Below are 23,477 nucleotides of genomic sequence, written 5' to 3' on the forward strand. Positions count from 1 at the left end.
ATAGTCTACCTAAACAGAAAAAGGAAATAGATGAGGAATCTGAAAAATAGATCACAAACTTTGTACATAATGATATATTAGTTCTAGAGGACTTCAGTTATCTGGGTATGGAACAGCTCTCTTCCCAAAGCAGTTAATTTCTTTTACTTTGATTATTTCATTCTTCAAATGGTGGGAGAATCAATGAGTAGAACTCGTATTCTCATCTGACACTGATCAAAAGTAAGAATTGGCTACTGGAGTGGAAATGTTAGGAATCTTGGGGAGAAATGACCACTATATCTTGTGATTTGTGATAGAAGGGAGGAAAGCAAGGCATAATCTTATATGCACCTTAAATTCTGGGGTCTCTGGAGTATGGTAGGAGTTGCTTATAATATATAATGAACCTGGGAATATAAGATGAAGCCAGTTTGTTTAGGGCTTAAAAAGTTAAAGACAGGCATTTATATTTTGATTCAGTAGGGAAGTGACTTGGTCAGAGCTACACTTAAGGAAAATCATTTTGTCAGCAGTGTGTTGGATAGCCTGGAAGAGGGAGAAATTTAAGACAGGGAGATCAGTTAGGGGCTTTTACAATCATCTAGATGAGAGTTGAAAAGATCTAAACTAAGATGCTAGCTGAGTAGGGAAAAAAGGGTCAGATAATGAGGTAGAAATGACCAGATTTGGTAAATGATTGGGTATTCTGGGAAGGAAAATGAGTTGTCAAAGATAATGCCAAGGTTATGAGCCAGGGTCACCTTCATGACATGTACAACTAGGCATTTGAAGGGGTCCTTTATAGAGATCCAGCCTGGCCATACAGGAAGAGGTCTCATCCTGGCAACAGTTGGCCATTAATAATACTTAATCCAGCTAATCATAATATATACATATCAAATATACATATGTACACCCTTTACATATATACAATACTTACACTATAATACAATACTCATCAAACCATTACTAAGAGCATGAAGTGTTTTGCTATCCATAGAAATGAAGGAAGTTTCAGTAATCGCAGGCTTTTTGAAGAAGATGTGGACCAGTTAATGCAAGAAAGAGGTACTAGTATTCTCCAGCAGAAATTTGTGGGTCATGAGAGATTTGAGAACTGTTTCTAAACTCAGTCTTTGTTCCTGGAATGGGCTCTGGGGCACATTGCCCTGGCACCTTGAGCAAGCCTTTGCTTCACAGAGCTTCCTCTCTCTCCTCTCACTGTTGCAGGATGGGAGGTGGAGGAGGATAAATTATCGGCTGTGGAGCTCAGTAGTTTCACTTTTGATACATTTAATGTTGCCCTTATACATTACACAGAATCCTGAGATAAATGTCTAAGGAGGGGTGCTTTTTATTAAGATAAATACAGCAGCCCTCGGTACCTGCGGTCCGAAGACTTTCAATATTGGGTATTATAGTTTATTTTGGTATTTATTATATGTGTTTATTTTACCCCTTAGGAACATGTGATCCAAGCTTTTGCTTTTTAAGTTAATAATTAAAATGTTGAATGTTGGTGTTTGCATGAATTTCTGATAACTTGACTTAAATGTTTCTTCCTAGTATGTGTGAATTTTCTTTTAGCTGCATTATGCCAGATGAACTCTTTAAATGATATGCCTTTTAAAAACTGCAAAGAAAAAAAAGAGATCTAGCCTGTCTGACACTTAATCTCTACCCTGGGAAGCAGAGAAGAAAAGGTGGGGGAGGGGCGCAGTAGAGGCAGGGGGCGCGGGGGGGGGGGGGGGGGGCGGCAAAGGAGGAGGGACTCTGCCTCGGGCTCAGGTTAGCTGGGCTGCTAAGCCTGCCCGGGCTTAAAAGGTAGAACTAGGCCCCACTACGAGCTCTGGCGGCGTTGCGGCAGAAAGGATGCGGACACGCGGCGGCACTTTAAACACATCCTGACTTGGGCAGCTAAGCAGAAATGGGGGGAGCACCAAAGCCTAGAAACGGCAAGCGACCGGATTACTGACATCCCCAGGGACCAATCACAGAGTGGTAAGTGACCAGTCAGAGTTAGTCGAATGTAGAGGCGGGGACTCGGACGCTAGGCTATTTTAACTCTTTTGGCTGCTTGGCCGCCAGGCTCGGGCCTGGAGTTTCCGGGCTAGGTGTGGGGTGGAGGGAAAGTAAGATGCGTCCCCAGAACCCGCGAAGAAAATCCTGTGTCCCTACACAAGCCCGGGAAAGGACCGAGTCGGGAGCGAAAGAGTGTGTACAATGAAGCCAGAGTAGGAGCAAGAGTAGGGGGAAGGGAAGAAGGCGGGAGGACTCTGGAACTGGGAAAGAGGAGCCTGAAACAGGCTGCTTCCCTGCGGGGGTAGCCAATGCTCGACCGCCCTGAGGGTCAGGTGACGTGTTACTAGGCAGGTTCTTCTTAGGCTTAGCCTTCGGAGGGCCGATTTCACTTATCTATTTTGCTTTATTTTCCTTTCCCAATATCTTGAACCGCTAGGGAATGCGAGAACAAAGTGCGGGAAAGGCGTGTTCTGTGAAGTGTTTGCTTGGTGGGGTGGAAGGGTCGAGGGTCGAGGAAGGTCATGTGAGCCCCGGGAGACTGAAAGCCGAAGAGGGGCGGTGGTGGAGAGACCTTTTTTCTCAAAATGCGCCTGCGCAGGCATTAGAGCCTTGAATGTCATTGCCCCTGACTACGCTGGCAACGACGCTAGGGCTAGGGTCCAAACATGGGCTCTGACAACCCAGGGCTCCCCCTATCGATCTCCTGCCCAGAGGCTCTGGCCTTCTGGGCCTCCCATGGTGTTCTAACAGGGAGGAAATGTTGGGAATTCAGCGCAGCGTCCAATTCCTGGGCAACACAAACCAGCTCTGTCTGCCACAGGGAAGCCTTTGTCTAGGCTTAAAGCCTACATACCTGGCTACTGTCCGCCCGACTTCTGTTGCCTTTGGTAACAAACAAGCATTTATTAAGGCAGGAGGTTGAACCTTTAGGCATAGAGAAAATCATAAGGCGACAAAGGAAATTAGATTAAGTTTTTTTGATGGAAACAGGGTTTTAATTCCTTTAAAAAATTTTTAAAATATAAATGCAGAACTCAGAGTTTGTTAGATTTTATTTATAAGTAACTTTGTTGAAGGTTTGTTACCAGTAGTAAAAATTCAAGTCCTGGGTCAATTATTAAAAGTTTGAGAGAGGCCCTAAAAGACACTCAAGCCCAGAAATCACTTTCCAAACTGGAAAGAGAGATGTGATGTTAGTGATTATTATATAACCCTGGCCTCTTGGTTCTTGGTCTACAGGGATTATCTTGGACATAGTTATGCTTATGGTCTTTCATAGACTTAAAAATTCAAGGAGGGCCTCTTGGTCAAGTTTCTAGAACAGCAACTAAATAGCTTTGCTATTCATAAATTTGCAACTAGTTAACAGTGGCTTTGGTGCCCAGGCCTTGTTTTGAGATCTTGAAAATGGGGCCAAGCAAGATAGGCTAGGAAATTACAATGTTCCCCATTATCAGATTGATTTCATTTAGGCCAGACCTTGGGTATACCAGCTCTTCTTTCCTCCTTCAATGTCCCACCCTTCTCTTAGAAACCAGCCTACCGTGGCCTTTCTACCACAAGATTCAACATTTCTTTGATTCTCTCTTCATGGCTCTAGGTTCTCCTCCATAAATACTATCTATATTATTCTCCTTGAGACATAGTGTCTCTGGAACTTGTTATAGAAGCAGTTTACTTGTGTATGATTCTTTTCTCAGCAAAAAAAAAAAAAAAGAAAAGAAAAGAAAAAAAATATCTGTAGGGGATATGTATAACATAAACACTGGGGCTATGCAAAATACCTTTGCAGGAGCAGATTAATCTCTTAGTTTAAGATAGTTATGATGAAGGACCATTGCCATGTTCCTTACATGGAGGATGAGGCAGCCAGGAAAGAACAGGAAGAAATCACCAACATGGTTCTAATGGAACAACCAACCAGTACTAGAGGAAACTGAGATTCTTGCTACAAAATCTTTGCCCTATTCCTTATCTATACAGATACCCATCCTTGAAGGCTAGAATATTCAGAGTATATAGACCAGAAGTAGGTACAAGTGATTCCAGCTGAATTCCCAAGACCTTACAGGAGTTTTAAGAAAAAGGAACCAAGGGGGCAGCTAGGTGGCTTAGTGCATTGATCCAGGCCTAGAGACAGAAGGTCCTAGGTTCAAATTTGACCTCAGATACTTCCTAGCTGTGTGACCCTGGGCAAGTCACTTAGCCCCTATTGCCTAGCCCTTACCACTCTTCTGCCTTGGAACCAATACACAGTATTGACTCTAAGGTGGACAATAAGGTTTAAAAAAAAAAAGGAATCAAGAAGACAGATGAGCATTTTCTTTTTCCTGACTTTGGGCACAAGCCATGAATCCCATCGGATGAAAAACTAAACTGGCCCAAGTGGCAGGTGGAGGATTTTTCCATAAATAGGATATGTAAGGCTACCCTCCAATTCCATTTCAGGAGTTTTACATAGAATAGCATAGCACGGTTGCTCTATGGACCTATTTTCTTCATAGCATTAGGATCATAATCCAATATAGCTGAACAGCTGAGTTATCAGGGATACGAATAAACAATTAAAAACAGTTGGTCAAACAAAATGAGATATGTTTCAACTCAGTTGTTCCATGAATAGCATTTGTTTGTTCCATGTTAACAAAAAAGTGAGACTTGGGGCAGCTGGGTAGCTCAGTGGAGTGAGAGTCAGGCCTAGAGACAGGAGGTCCTAGGTTCAAACCCGGCCTCAGCCACTTCCCAGCTGTGTGACCCTGGGCAAGTCACTTGACCTCCATTGCCCACCCTTACCACTCTTCCACCTATGAGACAATACACCGAAGTACAAGGGTTTAAAAAAAAAAAAGTGAGACTTTTGATATTTGACAAAATGTATTCTTCTGAAGGTCATCCAGATACCCCCTACTCCCTTAAACTCCTTTATAGTTAATTCTGGTCATTCAGTTCAACAAACATTTGATAAAGCATTGTGTAGGTGCTGGAATAGAAAGAACTTAGATAAGGTCATTCCCTTCATGGACCTTACAGTTTAGCAGGAGGATAACATGCACAAAGAGATAACTGAAGTGCTTGACAAAGTACTATATAAGATCCCAGGGAAAAGCAGGGAGGACATCATGGAGGAAGCAGAATTTAATTTAGACTTTAAAGAAAGGGTAGTTCTTTAATCAGCGAATGAAAGGAAGAAATTCTCACTCAAACTTGCCATCCCTTCAGACTATCATCTTATATCATTCATCCTTTTCATGATGAAATTCTTAGTCTTTACTCTCTGTTTTCTCACAACCTATTCACTTCTCAGCCCCTTTAAGACTTCTGTTCTCCTCAGTCTACTAAAATTGTTCACTCAAAGGTCACCAGTGACCAAATGGCTAAATCATAATGACAAAATTTAATGACCTTTTCCTCTTCTTCATCTTGGTGGCCTTTTTGTAACATTTGACATCAGTGATTACCCCTCTTCCTTTGGTTTCCATGACACTGTTCTCTCCTTAATTATTTACTGTTCCTTCTCATTCTCCTTTGCTTGATCATTCTTTTCTCCTAGCCTGTTAAATTTAAGTGTCCCCCAAGTCCATATTCTTCTCTCCTTAATTCTTTCTTTCTTGATGATCTCATCAAATTCATATTTCATTATTACCTCCATAAAGGAAATTTCAACTCTGTATTTCTAGTCCTAATATTTCTCTTAAACACCAGTTTTGCTTCTCCAAAGGTAACATATCTGCCTTGACGCAGAACCTCTAACTCCACATGTCCAAAATGGAACTCATTTTTCCTCCCAAACCCTGCACTCCAATCTTCCTTTTTCTGTAGAAAGTACTACCTTCATCCCAGTCATCTAGGCTTGAATCCTCTGGGTTATTTTTTGTCTATAGATCTCCTTTGCCACTAGATCTAATCCTTTGACAAGTCCTGTTAATTATCCCTCCCCAATATCTTTTGTGTAGGTTCCTTCCTCATCTCTCATCCTGCTACTACTAATAGTAATTGTTTGACTAAACTAATTGTTTCCCAGTTGGTCTCCATATCTGTAGTTTCCTGTCTATTTCGCCTTCCCTTGGTATAGCTGCAAAAAAAATCCACATTTCTGACCATGGCAGTCCTTTGTTTAAAAACCTCCAGGGATTCCCTAATAGCAGTAGAATAATATAAAAACTCCATGTCATTTAAGATTTTCTGTAGCTTGACATCAACTTGCTGCCTAATCTTATTTTTAATAGCTACTGGCTATGACCCAAATGCAACATTCTGTCCCCTGCCTCCATATATTCATCCAGGATATATTGTATTTCTTATTTCAGAACCTTTCCCACTTCAGAAAATCTAATTTCGGTTCAACAGACACTTACGTGCAAGGCACCATACTGGCCACTGTAATTACAGAAACAAAAATGAAATGATCCTTACTCTCAACAAGCATATAGGTTCCTGGGGTTGTAGACAAATAAATATAGACAAATAAAAGGAAGGAATTAGAGGTACTAAAGAGAAGTCTAAACAAGGTGCTCTAGGAATATTTGAGGAAGGAGAGAACTTGGAATCCAAGGGATAAAAGATGTCTGCCTAGAAGAGGTGACATCTAAGCTGAGTCTTGAGGAAAAAAGGATCCTAGAAGGTGAATACAAGGAAGGATTCCAGGCATGAGGGATGGCCTATGAAAATGCACAGAATAAAGGAACTGGGTGCTGAATTCATGGAACAGCTAGTGTTCCAGTTTGATCTAACTATAAAGTATATGAGGGCAAAAAATGTGAAAAGTCTGAAAAGATCAGTTGGAGCCATCTCGGGAAGAACTTGGAATATTAAGCTAAAAGTTTATATTTTAGTTAACTTGGAGCTGATGAAGGAGAGTTACATGGTCAGATCTATTCCTTAGAAAGATTATTTTGGCAACTATGTGAAGAAAAGATTGAAGAAGGGAGACGGTGGAGGCAGAGAGACCACTTAGGAAGCTATTGCAATAATCCTGGCCAGTGATGAGGAGAAATAGGATAATAGCATTGTAGGTGGAGAGAAGAGGACCTATTTAAGAGGTAATATCAACATGTCTGCAACTGATTGGAAATGGGAGATAAGAAAGAATAAAGAATCAATGATGACTTTAGGATTCCAACATGGATTCCTAAGATAATGATGGTGCTCTCCACAGAAATAAGAAAGAGTGAGGGAAGAGATGTGTTTTGGGACTCGAAGAAAAGGGTTCAGTATTGAACTTGTTTAGTTTTAGGTGCTGGCAGAACTGCAGGTTCTTGCCAGGTAGAGATATTAAACAGGTACTTGGACTAATGTCCAAGAAAGGGGATGAGTATATAGGTTCTGTTCAAAGGACAGAGAGTAGGGCAGTTTGGCAGGAGTACAGAGTGCAGTATAGTATGAGATAAGACTGGAAAGGTTGGGTGACATCAAATCGTAGAATGTCTAGAATATCTGACAAAGGAATTTTAATTTTACTTGATATTTGGGAGCCTTTGAGAATTCTGACATGAACAAATTTTTGGATAAAGAAGATTAATTTGACAGTAGTATGAAGAATAAATTAGGGGGCAGCTAGGTGCCTCAGTGGATTGAGAGCCAGTCCTGAAGTCAGAAAGATTCTATGTTCAAATGTGGCCTCAGATACAACCTAGCCATATGACCCTAGGCAAGTCACATAACCCCAATTACCTAGCCCTTACCATTCATCTGCCTTTGAACTGACACTTGGGGTTGATTCTAAGACAGAAAGTAAAAATTTTTTTGTTTATTTTTTAAAGAATGAATTTTAAAAGGAAACTAATAAAACTGATATCTGTTATGGTAGTTTAGATCATTAAATCTGTGTCAGGATTGTGGCAAAGAGAATAAAGAGGGGAAATATGTTAGATATATTGCTGAAGTAGAATCAGCAGGACTAGGTAACCAACTGGAAATGAGAGAAAAAAGAATCAAAAATAATACAATAAATTCAAATATGGGAAACTGAGTGAATAATACTGCTAGTGACAGAGTGGAATCAGAAATAAGGGAAAAGTTTTGGGGGAAAGCTTATTAGCTTGGGTTTGGGTTAGCTCTAAGTTTGAGCTGGTAGGACATCCATATAGAAATGTCATGTTGATAGACTGAGTTTCATTTTCTGGGAGAAATGAAAACTAGAGAGAGAGAGAGATTTGGGAGTCATCTATGTTTTAGTGATAGTTAATGTTATGGGAGTGAATGTGATTGTAAAGGGGCAGGGAGAGAAGAAAAGAGTGCCAAGGACAAAACCTTGGGAAACATTCCATTAAGGAGACACTAAAGAAACCAGAGGAGGAACAAGTTAGAGATAAGACACCCAGAAGGGAAAAGTAAATACTCCGGAGGAAGAAATGGTAACAGTGTCATGTTGTAGAGAAGTCAAGGAGAAGGAGAAAAATGCTATCAGATATGGTTCCAAGAAAGTAACTGGTAACCTTGAAGAGAGCAGTTTCAGTAAAATGGTGGGAATGAAACAAAATTGCAAGCTTTTTAGGAGAGGGTAAGTTATTGGGCAATGAAGACATTGTTGATAATTTTCTCAAAAGGCATGGCTGTGAAGGGAAAGAAGAATGTCAAGGGAAGGCTTTATTTTAGGATAAGAGGTGCAGGAATATGTTTGTAGGCAGATAGGAAGAAGCTAGTGGTAAGAAAGAAATTAAAATGCATGAGACAGTAGGGTTGATTGGTGAAACAAGATCCTAGAGGAGGAGGAGGGGTGAGGTCAAAGGAATAGGTACAGGAGTTAGCTTTAGTGAGAAGTAAAGATGTCTCTTGTTCTAAGATTAAAAGGAAGGCAGGGAGAATGGGTGATGGTGCTAAGAAGTTTTAGAGGATTAGAGAAGGGAGTTGAGGGAACTCCATTTGTATGATTTCAGTCTTCTCAGTGAAATAGGAATTGTCTGGGAAGTTTGGTCTGGGGACAGAAACTGTTCAGCAGGATGCTTTGGGACTGTGAATGTGGTTCGAAATAGCATTTGGGATGATCCATTTGTATCTTGATTTAGAGGAAAAAATAGCAGCTGGAGAAAATTGGATAAGGATTGAGACTGTGTTCTTGGACTCAATTCTGACCTGAAAAGAAATCCAGAAAAAGGCCAAAACAATAGCCTAATAAATGTGGCTCTTGGTTGCATAAATGAAATTGTACAAAAAATTCCTTCAAACCCTAAAATCTTTACTGATAAAATAGAACCTTGAAAATCCAAGTACCAGAGCAGCTGGGAGGCTCTATGGATAGAGCACCAGGCTTGGAGATAGGAGAACCTAGATCAAATCTAGCCTCAGACATTTCCTAGCTGTGTGACCCTGGACAAGTCACTTAATCCCCATTGTCTAGCCCTTGCCACTCTTCTGTCTTAGAAGTGATACTAAGACAGAGGGTGTGTTTAAAAAAAAAAGAAAAATCCAAGTACCAATGGACCATCTGCATGGACCTAACCTATATCCTTTGGATCTAGATTTTAGACATATAAACAGTGAGCCTGGGGCTGACTCTTGAACATCTCATGCCCAGTGAATTGGGGTAGCATCAGGGGCACCAAGCCTTTCAGGGCCTTCTCTCTTTATGGCTTGTACCCAAGGTGGTCATTGCCATGGCTATTCAGTAGCCATGAAGCTATACTTTTCTGTAGTAGAATGCTGCCACCCACTCCACTCTTCCTCAAACACAGACTTGAACACAGATTTACACGTGTTCAGTACATGGTTTAACTATTTGTTTCTCTCTTGCAGCTTCCATGTGTTCAGCATTCCTGAAAACATCTTATGAGGATAACTTACTCGTGTATATCTGCTTCCTCTGTAAGAAAGAGAAATCCATAGGACAGAGTGTGCTGGAAGTGCCTGACCATGCATGTATGGGTGCAGGAGCCAAGTAGTCATGGAGGATAAGGGTGATTGTAACGAAGGGGCATTGCAGCACTCCAGACATGGAAGACTTGGCAATGGGAGACAATTTCCAGCACGCTTGGGACAAAGTGAAAGATCCATTCTGCAGCTTATGTTTGGTTATGGGCGTATGTTTGGTTCTTTGGAGGTGAAAGGACAAAAACAAAAGAAGTCAGCCACAGACTCTAAAAAAGCATACGAAGGTAGAGACAGCTAAGTGTATTTTCTCTTTAAGTCTAGTCAAGAAATAAATGGTAAAACATTGCCTCTCCACAAATGTTTTTTTGGGAAGATACCTCAGGTAGGAGTCTTGAGTTGCTTGTAAAGCAGGTGAGTAGGCAGTATGAAGCTAGAGCACTGGTCTTGGAGTCAAAAAGACATGAATTCAAATCCCTGCCTCAAATTCTTACCATTTATTTGTCCTTGGAAAAGTCTTTGCTTCTGTGCCTCCATCTGTAATATGAGGGGTTTGGACTCAGTGGTGTCTGCAATTTTCTTCCACCTCTAACCCTCCAATGACAATATAAACGTGGAATTCGAAGCATTTTTCCCCCTTGTTTCTTTTGTAATTCTTACTTTCTGTCTTAGAAACAGCTCTAAGACAGAGGATTAGGCAAATGGGGTTGTGAAATGCCCAGGATCACACAGCTAGGAAATGACTGAGGCCAATTTTGAACACCAAGAATGAAATGGAAAGAGATATGAATGAAAGGGCAATGAAATGGTTAAAGGCCTGCTACTATTAGGATAGGAGCTGGTTGAGGGCTAATCTCTTTACTTCCTTTCTGTGGTTAGATGAGTCTCCCCAATGGATCACAGAAGAGAGCAGTTTATTTTTTCCTTGCTGTTGTCATTGTTCATTGAATCCTCTAGTTTTCAGCTCCTTCCCCTGTATTGTTTGTGGAAAGTGACAGTCGTTAGAAGGCACTCCATTGCCATTCTCCTCCAATTCTTCCCAAGAATCTTCTCATTTCACAGCGAGAGTATTTGCAAGGCCAGCTCAGCTCTCACAAGGAAAGAGTAACTCAGTTCAATGAATGTTCACTGGCACCAACAGTTCTTGTGTGCAAAGCTTGGCTATTCCATGGGCACAGCCTTCAGAAGGAACTTAGAGGGCAGTGTGTAGTGTGTGTGGAAGCAGCTTACACATACAAATAACTATAATGCAGTCTAATACAAGAGAAGACCCAAGTGGTATGTGATGTCTTAGGGCAGAGGCGTTAGTGACCAGGGGATGGGCGGGGAGAGTAAGGAGGAGACTCTTGAGCAAGTGACATTTGAATTAGGTTTTAAAATATAGGTAGGAATTCAACAGGCAAGAAGGAGTGTGGAGGGGAATTCTAGTCATAAAGAACAGCATGAACAAAGGGACCGAGGCAAGGAAGGAGGATGTGTATGGGGGACAGTTTGTCCAGGTCATAAGGTCTATTGAGGGGAGTTAGATGAAATGAGCCCAGAAAGTTGGGAGGTTATCATATGGAGCAGGGCCTTGGATGACAAGCTAAAAAATGATTCTCAGAAGCCAATGGAGAGTTTTTTGAACAGAGGAGTGACATAAACAGATGTACATGTAACAAAGATTCATGGCATATAAATATAAATGTTTTTGTTTGTTTTGTTTGTTTTGTTGAACAGAGGAGTGACATAAACAGATGTACATATAACAAAGATTCATAACAAAGAAGTATGGGAAAGAGAAATTATAGGGAGGGGAAGTCAGAAAAGGGCAGACCTATTAGGTTATTGTGGCAGTCTGGTGAGTTGCTGGGGTGATGGCAATAAAAATAAAGAGGAGACAGCAGAAGCAAGGGATATTGTGGAAATGGAATCCACAGGTCTTAACTTATTAGTGAGAGAAAGGAAAGAGTGACAAAGATTTCCCACCTAAGAGGTAAGCTTAATTGGTGGTGCCATTAAACACATCAAAGAAGTCAGGAGAAGAGAGATTGTGGAATCTCATGTGTATCTATCTATATGCAGGGTGTCTCAAAAGTCTTCATGCAGGTTTAAGCTGTTAGAGTTTATTTAAAATATACATATATATTTTTAATAGCTTTAAGCTACTTAAGCTTAAAACTTCACAAAGACTTTGGGGTTACACTGTATTTAATCTGTCACCAGGTCAAACTGGAAATAGGAATGGCCCTGTATGGTAAAGAAACATTCTCTAAATGTCCATCATGGTGTGTGCTACCTCAGTTTAGCCTCTCCAGTCCATTGTAAAACCAGCCTCAAAACTAATCTTCAAATGGCATCTTTTAACATGTTTTTTCTTTGCTCAAGACCCGTGATCTCCTTTGCCACTCAAGCCAGCAAATATTTATTTAGTACCTAGTGAATGCTAGACACTGGAGAGGAAGGCATAGTTTAGAGAAGATATGTTTCTTGCCTTCATGGACCTAGCACTTAGCACAGTGCTTGATATCTGGTAGGCCCTGTATAAATGCTTATTTCCTTCCTTCTTTTGCATATGTGACATATCCCCTTCTAGATTATAAACTCTCTGAGGATTGGAATTGTGCCTAAACTAAACTTGGAGTCTTCCCTCTCATTGTTCTCCAGTAGATCACTGGAAAAATGTTGAAAAGAATTGACTGGCTAAATTTTCAATAAAGCCAGTTGCATATGCTTCAAGGAGTCTTCTAATCAAGGAAATTATGGAATCTTCAGTAATAAATATAAACCAAGAGTTAACCTAGTCTGAAGCTCCTGCCCCTTTTCCTTGGCCTCATGGCACTTAGGGACTCAAACCCTTCTGCCTACCTCTAGCAAATTTATTTATTTATTTATTTGTTTTTTATTTGACATTTAATAATATATATTTTTTAGAAAAGTTAACATGATTACATGATTCATGCTCTTACTTTACCCTTCACCCCCCTGACCTCCCCCCCAATAGCCGATGTGCATTTCCACTGGTTTTAACATGTGTCATTGATCAAGACCTATTTCCAAATTGTTGATAGTTGCATTGGTGTGGTAGTTTCAGGTCTACATCCCCAATCATGTCCACCTCAACCCATGTGTTCAAGCGGTTGTTTTCTTCTGTGTTTCCACTCCTGCAGTTCTTCCTCTGAATGTGGGTAGCGTTCTTTTCCATAAATCCCTCAGAATTGTCCTGTGTCATTGCATTGCTGCTAGTAGAGAAGTCCATTACATTCTATTTTACCAGTGTATTGGTCTCTGTGTACAATTTTCTCCTGGCTCTGCTCCCTCTAACAAATTTATAAGCTTACCAAAGAGTGCTAAAAACTACTAATCAGTCCCTCAAACCTCTCTGCCTCAGTGTGGGTTTCTAAGTCCACCAGTTACCCGGCTGACTCAAACACCTCCAGTGTCCCTTGGCTTACTGCCAGAAAACTTGCATGTTGTGCAACATAACCCCCTGCTGTTTGCTGAGTAAAATCTCCTTACCTGATGTATTCTTATCACTTCCTTAAATATCTGTATCCCTCCTTCCCTCCACACTTAATCACAGGTTCAGAGTTGAAAGGGACTTGAAGTCCCTCTCCCACCTCAAACCTGAACGAGAGTCCCCTCCAATAAAAGGTCCATCCAGCCTTTATGCTCCAGTGAGGAAGAACCCATTACCTCCTAACCCAACTGATTCCACTTCTAGATAGTTCTGATTGTTTGGAAGGTTTTCTTAACATCAAACCCAAATTTTCTTCTCTGTAACTTTCAAATGCTATTCCTTATTTCTGCCCTTGAGGCCAACCATAATGAGTCTAGTACTTCTTACTTATGACAACCTTTCAGGTATTTGAAGATAACTGCTATTTCCCTTTGAAATCCTTCCTCTTCATACCCATTTCCTTTAAGCCAGTTTTTTTGTTTGTTTGTTTATATTTTGTCCTAGAATTGATATTGGTTCTAAGGCAGAAGAGCATTAAAGGCCAGGTAATTGGGGTCAAATGACTTGCCCAAGATCATACAGCTAGGAAGTAGGTAAAGCCAGATTTGAACTCAGGTCCTCCCAAGCCTGTTGCTCTATCCCCCTGAGCTACCCAGCTGCCCCTAAGTCAGGAATTTTTATCTTGGAGCCTATAAACTTTTTTTAATAAAATATTTTAATATAATTGATTTCCTATGTAATCTTATGTATTTGATTTTACGTATTTAAAAATATTTGTCTAAGACTATGTCTGTAGGCTTCACCAGACCATCAAAAGAGTCTATGGCACAAGAAAATTTAAGAACCCCTGCTTTAACTGATTCTCACATGGCAGTATCTCTGGACCCTTCACCATCTTAATTGCCATCTTTTGGATACTTTCCAGCTTATCCGTGTCCTTCCTAAAATATGACTTCTAGCTCTATAAATGTTGTTGACTAGCAAATGAAAATATGGCACCTTGGGGTTATATATAATAAGACATTGAACCTGACTGGATACAGAAATGTGCCAAGGCAATAGAATACGAAGGTGAAATATAAGAGAACATTTCTTTTTCCTTGTCAACTCAGTAACCATTAACAAAAATAAGCTTTGAATACAGAAGCAAAAATAAAAAACTATGAAACCATAATCTTATTATTTATAGGTCTTTTAAGTATACATTTTCAAGGAACAAAAATATCGTGTTTGTTTCTTTGTCCCATTTGGAACTTAAAAAAAAAAAGAAACCCTTTCTAACAAAAGAGAGCTTACAGGGAAGATAGCTTAGTGGATAAAGACTAGACACCCCTAGAGGCTGGAGGGTTCATACATAGCCTCAGACATCTCTGTGACCTCAGGCAAGTCACTTAACCCCAATTTGTTTAGCCCTTACCACTTTTCCGCCTTGGAAAGGATACTTAGGACTGATTCTAAGACCAAAGATAAGGGTTTTTGTTGTTGTTGTTGTTGTTTTTAAAGAGAGAAAACTCAAGAAGCTGGACACTTCTTGGCTGCTCACACTGCCAGTGGCAGTCCACCTTTGGGTTTGGCTTCTGGACAAATGGGGTTAGTGAGTGCCTTGCTTCTCACTTTTGACCCATTTGACATATACAACCTCACTTAACTGTAATATTTAAACTTTCCTTGAGATATTTCCCCATTTAAGGAATTCTTGAGGATTGGTTATAGGGTCACATACAATTCTTCCTTCTACAAGAAGGAAAAAGCCATGGAGCACAGAGACTACTGGAGGTACCATATCCATGCCTGGTGTTGGTGCAAGAGTCAAGAGTTCAGAGAGGGCAAAAGGTACTGAATATGATGAGGGACCAATGCCGTTCTTCAGACATGGAGGAGTTAGCAGCTGGGAGAAAATGGGAGAAAAATCACCAGAAAGTCACCTGTTCCACCAAAAGAACCAGGTAGTTCTGGGAGAGAATGGAGGAGCTGTTCAGGAGCACTGACAATTTGTTGTCTCCTCAGATGCCTTGCTCTGAAGCATTTACCAAGATCCTTCTAAGGAAATGACCAATGGACCAGGGCCTCCACCCCTGCCTCTGTCCCTGGAGAAGCCTCCTATTCAGTATTTCAAGATACAGGTGAGGTCACTTTTTCCCTAAATAAAGTATACAAATAATTCTTATTGACCACTAGCATTTTTGTGCTCTCTCTTCCTCTGCCTCCTAAGTAGTGTCTCTATGGGGGAATCAGGATCTTTCCCATGTCACTTCAGTTTGTTTAGGTGATGTGACGTTGTAGAGATGTCTCTTAGGGCCTGATTCCAGGGCAGTGGAAGACTATAAGTTGTGAATGATATCACAGAATTGGAACCCCAACTCAGCTGCAAATGAGGGACCCTACAAGGAGTGCCCCTTTGACAAGTATCAAATTTGATCTTTCCCCTTTTTTTTTGTCCTTTATACGCCTCTTTTCCCTCTTCCTTTTTCCTTCCCCTCCCTCCTTCTCTCCCTTTGGATAAGAACTGAGCCTTTTTTTTTTTTTAAACCCTTACCTTCCATCTTAGAATCAGTACTGTGTATTGGTTCCAAAGCAGAAGAGCAAAAGGGGCTAGGCAATAGGGGTTAAGTGATTTGCCCACAGTCACACGGTCGAAAGTATCTGAGGCCACATTTGAACCCAGGACCTCTCTCTCTGGGCCTGACTCTCAATCCACTGAGCCAGCTAGCTAACCCCAAGAATTAAATCTTGATACAGTTTTCCTCATTCTATCTACTGGCTTTTGTTAGGACACAAAGGAAACTTTTCCCTTGTGTTTTCTTTTTTTTTTCTTTTTTAAACCCTTAACTTCTGTGTATTGGCTTATCAGTGGAAGAATGCTAAGGGTGGGCAATGGGAGTCAAGTGACTTGCCCAGGGTCACACAGCTGGGAAGTGTCTGAGGTCAGATTTGAATCTAGGACCTCCCATCTCTAGGCCTGGCTCTCAACCCACTGAGCTCCCTTGTGTTTTACTTTTTTTTTTTTTTTTTTTAACCCTTGTACTTCGGTGTATTGTCTCATAGGTGGAAGAGTGGTAAGGGTGGGCAATGGGGGTCAAGTGATTTGCCCAGGGTCACACAGCTGGGAACTGGCTGAGGCCGGGTTTGAACCTAGGACCTCCTGTCTCTAGGCCTGACTCTCACTCCACTGAGCTACCCAGCTGCCCCTCGTGTTTTAAAGGAAGGCAATTTACCAAACCAAAGAATATTAAAATTTGAAGGAGCATTCATGATTTTAAAGATAAGGAAATTGAGACCCAGAGGAGGAGGGAAATGACATGCTTGACTTTGTACAGAAACTAGTGGCAAAGATAATATTAATCCTTCTAGCCCAGCTCTGCACTCTACCATACTTCTTCAAGTATGTTGTGGTGAATTTACAAAAAGGCCTCAGTCTGAAGAGGATTGATACATCCTGCTCTGGTCCATAGTACATTGAACCAGAAGCCAGGAGTTCCTAGATTTTATCCAAGTAGTGCCACTATTGAGTTTTATGACCTTGAGCAAATTATTCTACCCCTCCAGTAAATTTATTCCATCCATAAAATAAGGATAGTAATGTAAGGATGTAATAAAGACTTTTGTTTCAGTACTTCTAAGAAATGTGACTGATCACACGGGTTTTTCCTTCACCAGCACAGATTACATCCTTCTGCACCTTAGGAGATGGGCTTCACATTGTTTTGGCTAGAACTTACTCACCTTGAAGCCACCCTGATGAATTTAGCTAAGCTGGTCCTTGGATGACCCACTGGCATAACTGTCAGGACCTCAGGGTCACTGCCAGCCTCCCTAGAATGAGGCCTTAGAGGACTAGTGGAGGAGAAAAAAAATTAAGGGACATGATAAAAATAATGCATTTTGTAGCACCCAAGTCCTTTTCAAAGTCCTTTCAAGTATATTTTCTTATTTTCTCTGTGATAAATAGCTCACTGCTTCTATGGTCTTTTCCTCACCACAACCCTACAAAATTGATAGAATCATTATCCCCATATTCTCAGTCAAGAAATGAGGGTCGGAGAGGGGAAGAGAGTCTCCCCTGGCCACACAGCTGGGAAGTGGCAGAGTAGGGATTCGGGTTTGGCCTCTGTCTGCCAGGCTGGTATTGTGTCCATTCATCACCCTGCCAAATAGTGGGAAGAAAGTACAGAACACTTGCTGTTCAGTAATGATAGTAGCAGTTGCCTAATGCTGTAAGGTTTACAAAGTCCTAGTGGAGAATTTTGCTTGACCATGCATATTTGTTACAAAGGCTTTGTTTTTCTTTTATCCTTGTGGAAGAAGGGAAGGGAGAGAAAGTAAGTGCTTGTTCATTGAAAAATAAAGTGAGAAGGGGCAGGTGGGTGGCTCAATGGATTGAGAGCCAGGCCTAGAGATAGGAGGTCCTAGGTTCAAATCTGGCCTTAGACACTCCCTAGCTGTGTGACCCTGGGCAAGTCACTTGACCCCCATTGCCTAGCCTTTACCACTCTTCTGCCTTGGAGCCAATATATAATATTGACTCCAAGATAAAGGTAAGGGTTTTAAAAATAATAATAAAAAAAATTAAAATAAAGCAAAAAGGTCTCAGCAGTAAGACATCATCATCCTGGATATACTGGGGACAAATTAGTGGAGATAGAAGACAAATTGAATGAATGGCTCATGCCAAGTCTCACATAAACTTATATGCTCTGGCTTCCCCTTGGCTGTAATCATACCACTTAAACATTCCCTTAGGAACTTTCTTATCCAAGTAATTCCTGATGATTTATTATGGGGGCAAGTTCCTGTATAGGATTCCTTCCTCTCCAAGAAGGAAAAAGCCCTGGGCTCAGTCTTCTGGAAGTATGGAGCCCATGCACATGTGCAGGAGTCAAGGACAGCAAGAGGGTGCCTGTGATGAGGAAGCTCTGCATGCTTCAGACATAGAAGGCTTGGCAGCCCGGAGGAAGCAGGAGGAGGATCTCTGTGTGGTTCTGCCAGAACCACAGCTGTACAGAGAGCAGAGTGGGGCCTTGCTCCAAGATATAATTTGGGCCCTGCCCCTTTGGATGCTTGGTGTCTACACACAAGGACTCTCCAGAAGTCCAGTACAGAAGCAAAAATAGAGCCTTCCATCTGAAATCCAGGTACGGACCAAAGCCTCCAGCTAAGAACAAGAACCTGGGGACAGACGTGAGCTCATTTTGTTTCTATGGCTCTGGACAAGACCAAATACAAAATGTACATTAGAGAAAATGTAAATTTTAGTTAAGGATCAGTCTCCCCCCACCAGAGGAGCTTATGGTCTGGGAGGGGGATCAGGTACAAATCTTGATAACTCAGATATGTAATGCTACACGATATGTGCATTAGAGAAGGACAGTGTTTTCTGAGGCCCTGACTCAGAATGGGTCAGGGTAGGGGAAGGTCTCCCTCAAATACCCCATCTCCCCCCCATCTTCATCCCACATGCCTAGAACCTACACCTTTTCTCCACCTCAGCCACACAAGTGATATCTGTGTCCTTGATCTCATCTCACCTAGGAGTGTTGTATGTACCTCCATGATCTCTGAAGTTGCTTTTTGGTCCGTGGCCTGTCATGCTGTCTCTCCCTGGGTTTCTCCTGTATAAGACCGACACTTTGTTGTCTCTGCAACCTCCAGTTGTTCTATTCCTCACTGCTCTTCCAGATCTGACTCTGGCCTCCCTCCCTTTCCTTCAGAATCTTGAGGCTGTCGTTTCCCAGTTTATCTTTTTTTTTTTTTTTTAAACCCTTACCTTCCATCTTGGAATCAATACTATGTATCGGTTTCAAGGCAGAAGAGTGGTAAGGGTAGGCAATGGGGGTCAAGTAACTTGCCCAGGGTCACACAGCTGGGAAGTGTCTGAGGCCAGATTTGAACCTAGGACCTCCCATCTCTAGGCCTGGCTCTCAATCCACTGAGCCACCCAGCTGCTCCCACCCATACCTGGATGACCTTCCCTGTCTGGCCTGGGCTTCACCACTCCATGGCAGTTGCTTTGTTCTCGGCAGATTGTGTCCCAGAACGTTTACTCTAAAGCATCTCTCTTCGGGCTGTCTTCATTATCCTGCCACTCATAGTCTACTAGAAGCTGAGTCAGATCCCTTCAAGATCTTCGCCTGCACTCCCTGTTGCTTCCCTCTCCGAGGAAGCGATGGTCCTTCTTCCCAAGGTGCCATGTGATTCCATCTTTACTTCTCTCTTCTGAAAGCTTCCCTTTCAGTCTCCCCGCTTCTTTATAATCTTCAATCTCTCTTTTTCTGATGACTCCTTACCTGTTGCCCACAAACATGCCCACATCTTCACCTTCCTTAAGAAGAGCCCTTCACTTGTTCCTGCCAGCAACGTTCCCCCCCCCCCCCAGGCTATTGTCCTCTCATTCACAACCAGGCTTCTAGAATAAGCTGAGAGCTGGCCACACACTGGTTAAGAAAGCTGAGTTCAGAGCTTCCTGGCCGTGTTATCCAAGGAAGGGCACTTAACCCTCATTGCCTAGCCCTTACCACTCTTCTCTCTTGAAATCAATACTTAGTATAGATTCTAAGACAGAAGGTAAGGGTTTTTAAAAAATGCTGAGTTCAGATCCTGCCTCAAACACTTTCTGTGTGACCCTGGACATGTCACTTAAATACTCAGCCTCAGTTTCCTCACCTGTAAAATGAAGATAGTAATAGCACCTACCTTCCAGGGTTATTGTAGGGATTAAATAAGATAACATGTGAAGCGTTTTGTAAACCTTGTGAAAATGCTTGCTTTCAGTTGCCTCTACTTCCTCACCAATCCATTCACTTCTTCACCATTTACAGCCCGGCTTCAGATCCCAGCACTCCACTGAAAGGGCTTCCTCAAAGGTTATGTGTGTGCATTCTCCTCTGCTATATCCAGTGGCCTTTTCTCAACCTCTCTGCCCCTTCTTTTCTTGACACTGTTCTATCCTGGTCATCTCACCAGTCTGTGGATTCCCTCTCAGTTCTCTTTGCTACATCATCATTAATTTCCCATCTGCCCTCTTTCCCTACATTCTCTCCCTCCATATTCATTCTCTCTCTCTGTCTCTCTCTCATCATCCAGGCTTTTCCATTCTAACTCCACTCTGTACCTTTTGTGATCTATCTTCTTTCCAATCATATGACTACTACCCCTGGACTGTACTATTATGATAGCCTCCTAACTGGTCTGCCTGCCTCATATCTCATCCCTTCCAAACTGAAATTCCTAAAGCAAAAACCAGTTTCCCTCCCCCAGATCAAAAAGATTCGCTGGCTCCCTATCTCCTTTTTTGATAAGATAAAAACTCCCGACACAATACAATTAAATATACTTCATTCTACCCTCTCTCCTTCCTAGGTAGAGTGGCCTACTTGCTTGGACAAAACAAGTCTGTCTTGCACAGACTGTCCCTCTCACTAGAATGAATACTTCTTGAGAGCAGGAAGAGTTTTTAAAAAATTTTTTGTCTTTGTATTCCTAATGCTTCACCTGAACTTTAATGCTTGCTGAAAATAAAGAGAAATAAAATGACATAATGCTTGAAAGTTAGAATGGTTCTAAGTTATAAGGAATCTTGAACACCAAGAAGAGGAGGTTGAACCTGCCAGGGAGGCAAAGGGATATTAATATTAGCTTTGAACAAAAAAGAAATTACATGATAAATCTCTGTAAAAGAAACAAACTCTTCCAGCTGGCCACAGAGTTGAGTTGCTACCCAGAGTAGGAAAGTCTCGGCAGCTTGGGGTTGCCCAGGCCTCAGCATGGACAGGCACTAACTGGGGCTTTATCCAGGCCTCAGCACCTACGCTTAGCTTTGGGGCCTTGGCCAAGTTATTTTGCTTCTCCAGGCCTCAGTTATCTCAGCTGTAAAATAGAGACAATAAACTGGTTCTGCCTACATCATGGCATTATTGCAGAGGAGCAAAAGATGTGACTGCTGGAATCTGCTTAGGTCAGACCATATCTGGAGTCTTCTATTCAGTTTGGGGGTTTTAACATCTTAGAAAGAACTTGAAAAACTGTTCTATGTCCAGAGAGGGACAACCAGAGCATTATGAGACCTAGAGTCAGTTCCATAAAAGGATCAGTCGGGGGCAGCTGGGTAGCTCAGTGGATTGAGACTCAAGCCTAGAGATGGGAGGTCCTAGGTTCAAATCTGGCCTCAGACACTTCCCAGCTGTGTGACCCTGGGTAAGTCACTTGACCCCCATTGCCCACCCTTACCACTCTTCCACCTAGGAGACAATACACAGAAGTTAAGGGTTTAAAAATAAAACAAAACAACAAAAACAAAAACAACATAAAAGGATCAGTCAGAGGAACTAGGAATGTTTTGAGCAGAATGAGAGAAGACTTAAGTCTGAGAGGAGATGATAGCTGTGGAAGAGTAATTAGATTGCTTTCACTTGGGCCTCAGAGAACAGAACTAGGCTTTAGGCTTGATGTAAGGAAAAATTTTAAAGTAGATTTGTCCAAAAGTGGAAGGATCTGCCTTAGGTGATAGAGACCATCACTGGTGGTCTTCAAATAGGGACTTTGTGGGGGCAGCCAGGTGGCTGTGGAGCAAGAGTCAGGCCTAGAGATGGGAGGTCCTGATCTCAGACACTTCTTAGCTGTGTGACTCTGAGCAAGTCATTTAACCCACTGCCTAGCCCTTCCTGCTCTTCTGCCTTGGAACCAATACTTAGTATCAGTTCTATGACAGAAGGTAAGGATTTTAGGGAGGGGAAATGAATGAATGAATGAAAAGGTATTTATTAAGTCCTTACTTATGTGCCAAGCATTATACTAGAAAAGTCAGACCTTCTTTGCTCTCAAAGGGCTCATTCTAATTGAGAGGGGTCAGATGGAAGGAAGTCAAGACAGAATTAAAGGTCCACTATATCCCAAAGTATCAATATTATTGCTTGTGTTAGCCAAGAACAGGAGCCAAAGTGGTATCCATCAATTGGAGAATGGATAAAAGAGTCTGGTATGTTATTGCGCATTAACACGTGACAAATATGAGGGATTCAGAGAAATATGGGGTGGTTTATATGAATAGATGCAGAGAGAAATAGAACCAAGCCAAGAGAATAATAGACAAAGAAGCTTCAACTCTAAATAAAAGATCACTAAAGGAAGCTGAACTCTGAATAGTGGGAAAAAACAATGAATTGTGAAGACCTTGAGGAAGGGAGAATGGAATAAATATCCTCCTTTATGGCAGAGTTGGAGGACTTCTGGTACAGAATATTTTATATATTGTAGATACCGTATTGGATTTCTTTTTCATTGTTTTTCTATGTAATGTGGATGGGTTTATTCTTGGAAGCTGGGATGGGAAATGGCTATGATTTAAAGACAAAAAGCATTCATTTAAGTCTTTCCACATGCTCTTCTCTGTTCATTATATTCATTTGTTCTTAAGGCATAGTAGAATTAGCATTAAATTTATGTACCATAACGTGTTTAGCCATTTCCTGATTGATGGGCACCTACTTTGTTTTCAGCTTTTTACTACTAAAAAAGGGCCCTGCTATAAATATTTTGGAACTTATTATTATTCTGTCTATATAAATACTATAGAAATATAAGGATTTTAAAACTAAGGGACACTAAATGATTTTATCTGCAAAAATTACAATACTTGTTTGTTCTTTTTTTTTTTAAACCCTTAACTTCTGTGTATTGGCTCCTAGGTGGAAGAGTGGTAAGGGTGGGCAATGGGGGTTAAGTAACTTGCCCAGGGTCACACAGATAGGAAGTGTCTGAGGGCCAGATTTGAACCTAGGACCTCCCCTCTCTAGGCCTGACTTTCAATCCATTGAGCTACCCAGCTGCCTCTTGTTTGTTCTTGATAATGAAAAATGAAGCAACATTTCATTGCCAAGAAAGAAAAAATTAGTTTTTGTTGAGAGGTATAATATAGATTGTTTAAAATTTTGGTTCTTGGATCACAAAAAGCTTACCAAAATATCATCAGGTCACTTAAGGAGGAATTTTGTCAAAATGAACACAGGAAGCCACTAAATCTTTTTGAAGGCAGAACATTCAAAATCAGAAAACAAACTAATTTTTAAAAATAAAGTCTTGAGAGCAACGTCAAGACAGTTTTTCAAGAGTGTTTATTGATTGAAAAATTCCTGCTGGGTTTTCCGGGTTAAGATGGCGGCAGAGTAAGAAGCAGCTCTTAACCTCTCCTGACCGAAACACACAAAACTCCTCAAGGGGACATAAAAACAAGTCCAGA

The 23,477-nt window shown here is 41.4% G+C and overlaps 1 long non-coding RNA gene across 1 annotated transcript; it reads left to right on the forward strand.

Annotated features, from left to right (window-relative positions):
- Nucleotides 1-2,033: 2,033 nt before the first annotated feature.
- On the forward strand, nt 2,034-15,395 carry LOC123230961. Its single transcript, XR_006505095.1, has 3 exons — nt 2,034-2,196; nt 9,736-10,094; nt 15,254-15,395. It is a non-coding gene; the product is annotated as an uncharacterized LOC123230961 (long non-coding RNA).
- Nucleotides 15,396-23,477: the final 8,082 nt, after the last annotated feature.

The sequence above is a fragment of the Gracilinanus agilis genome, chromosome 1, assembly GCF_016433145.1.
Source record: "Gracilinanus agilis isolate LMUSP501 chromosome 1, AgileGrace, whole genome shotgun sequence".
NCBI lineage: Eukaryota > Metazoa > Chordata > Mammalia > Didelphimorphia > Didelphidae > Gracilinanus > Gracilinanus agilis.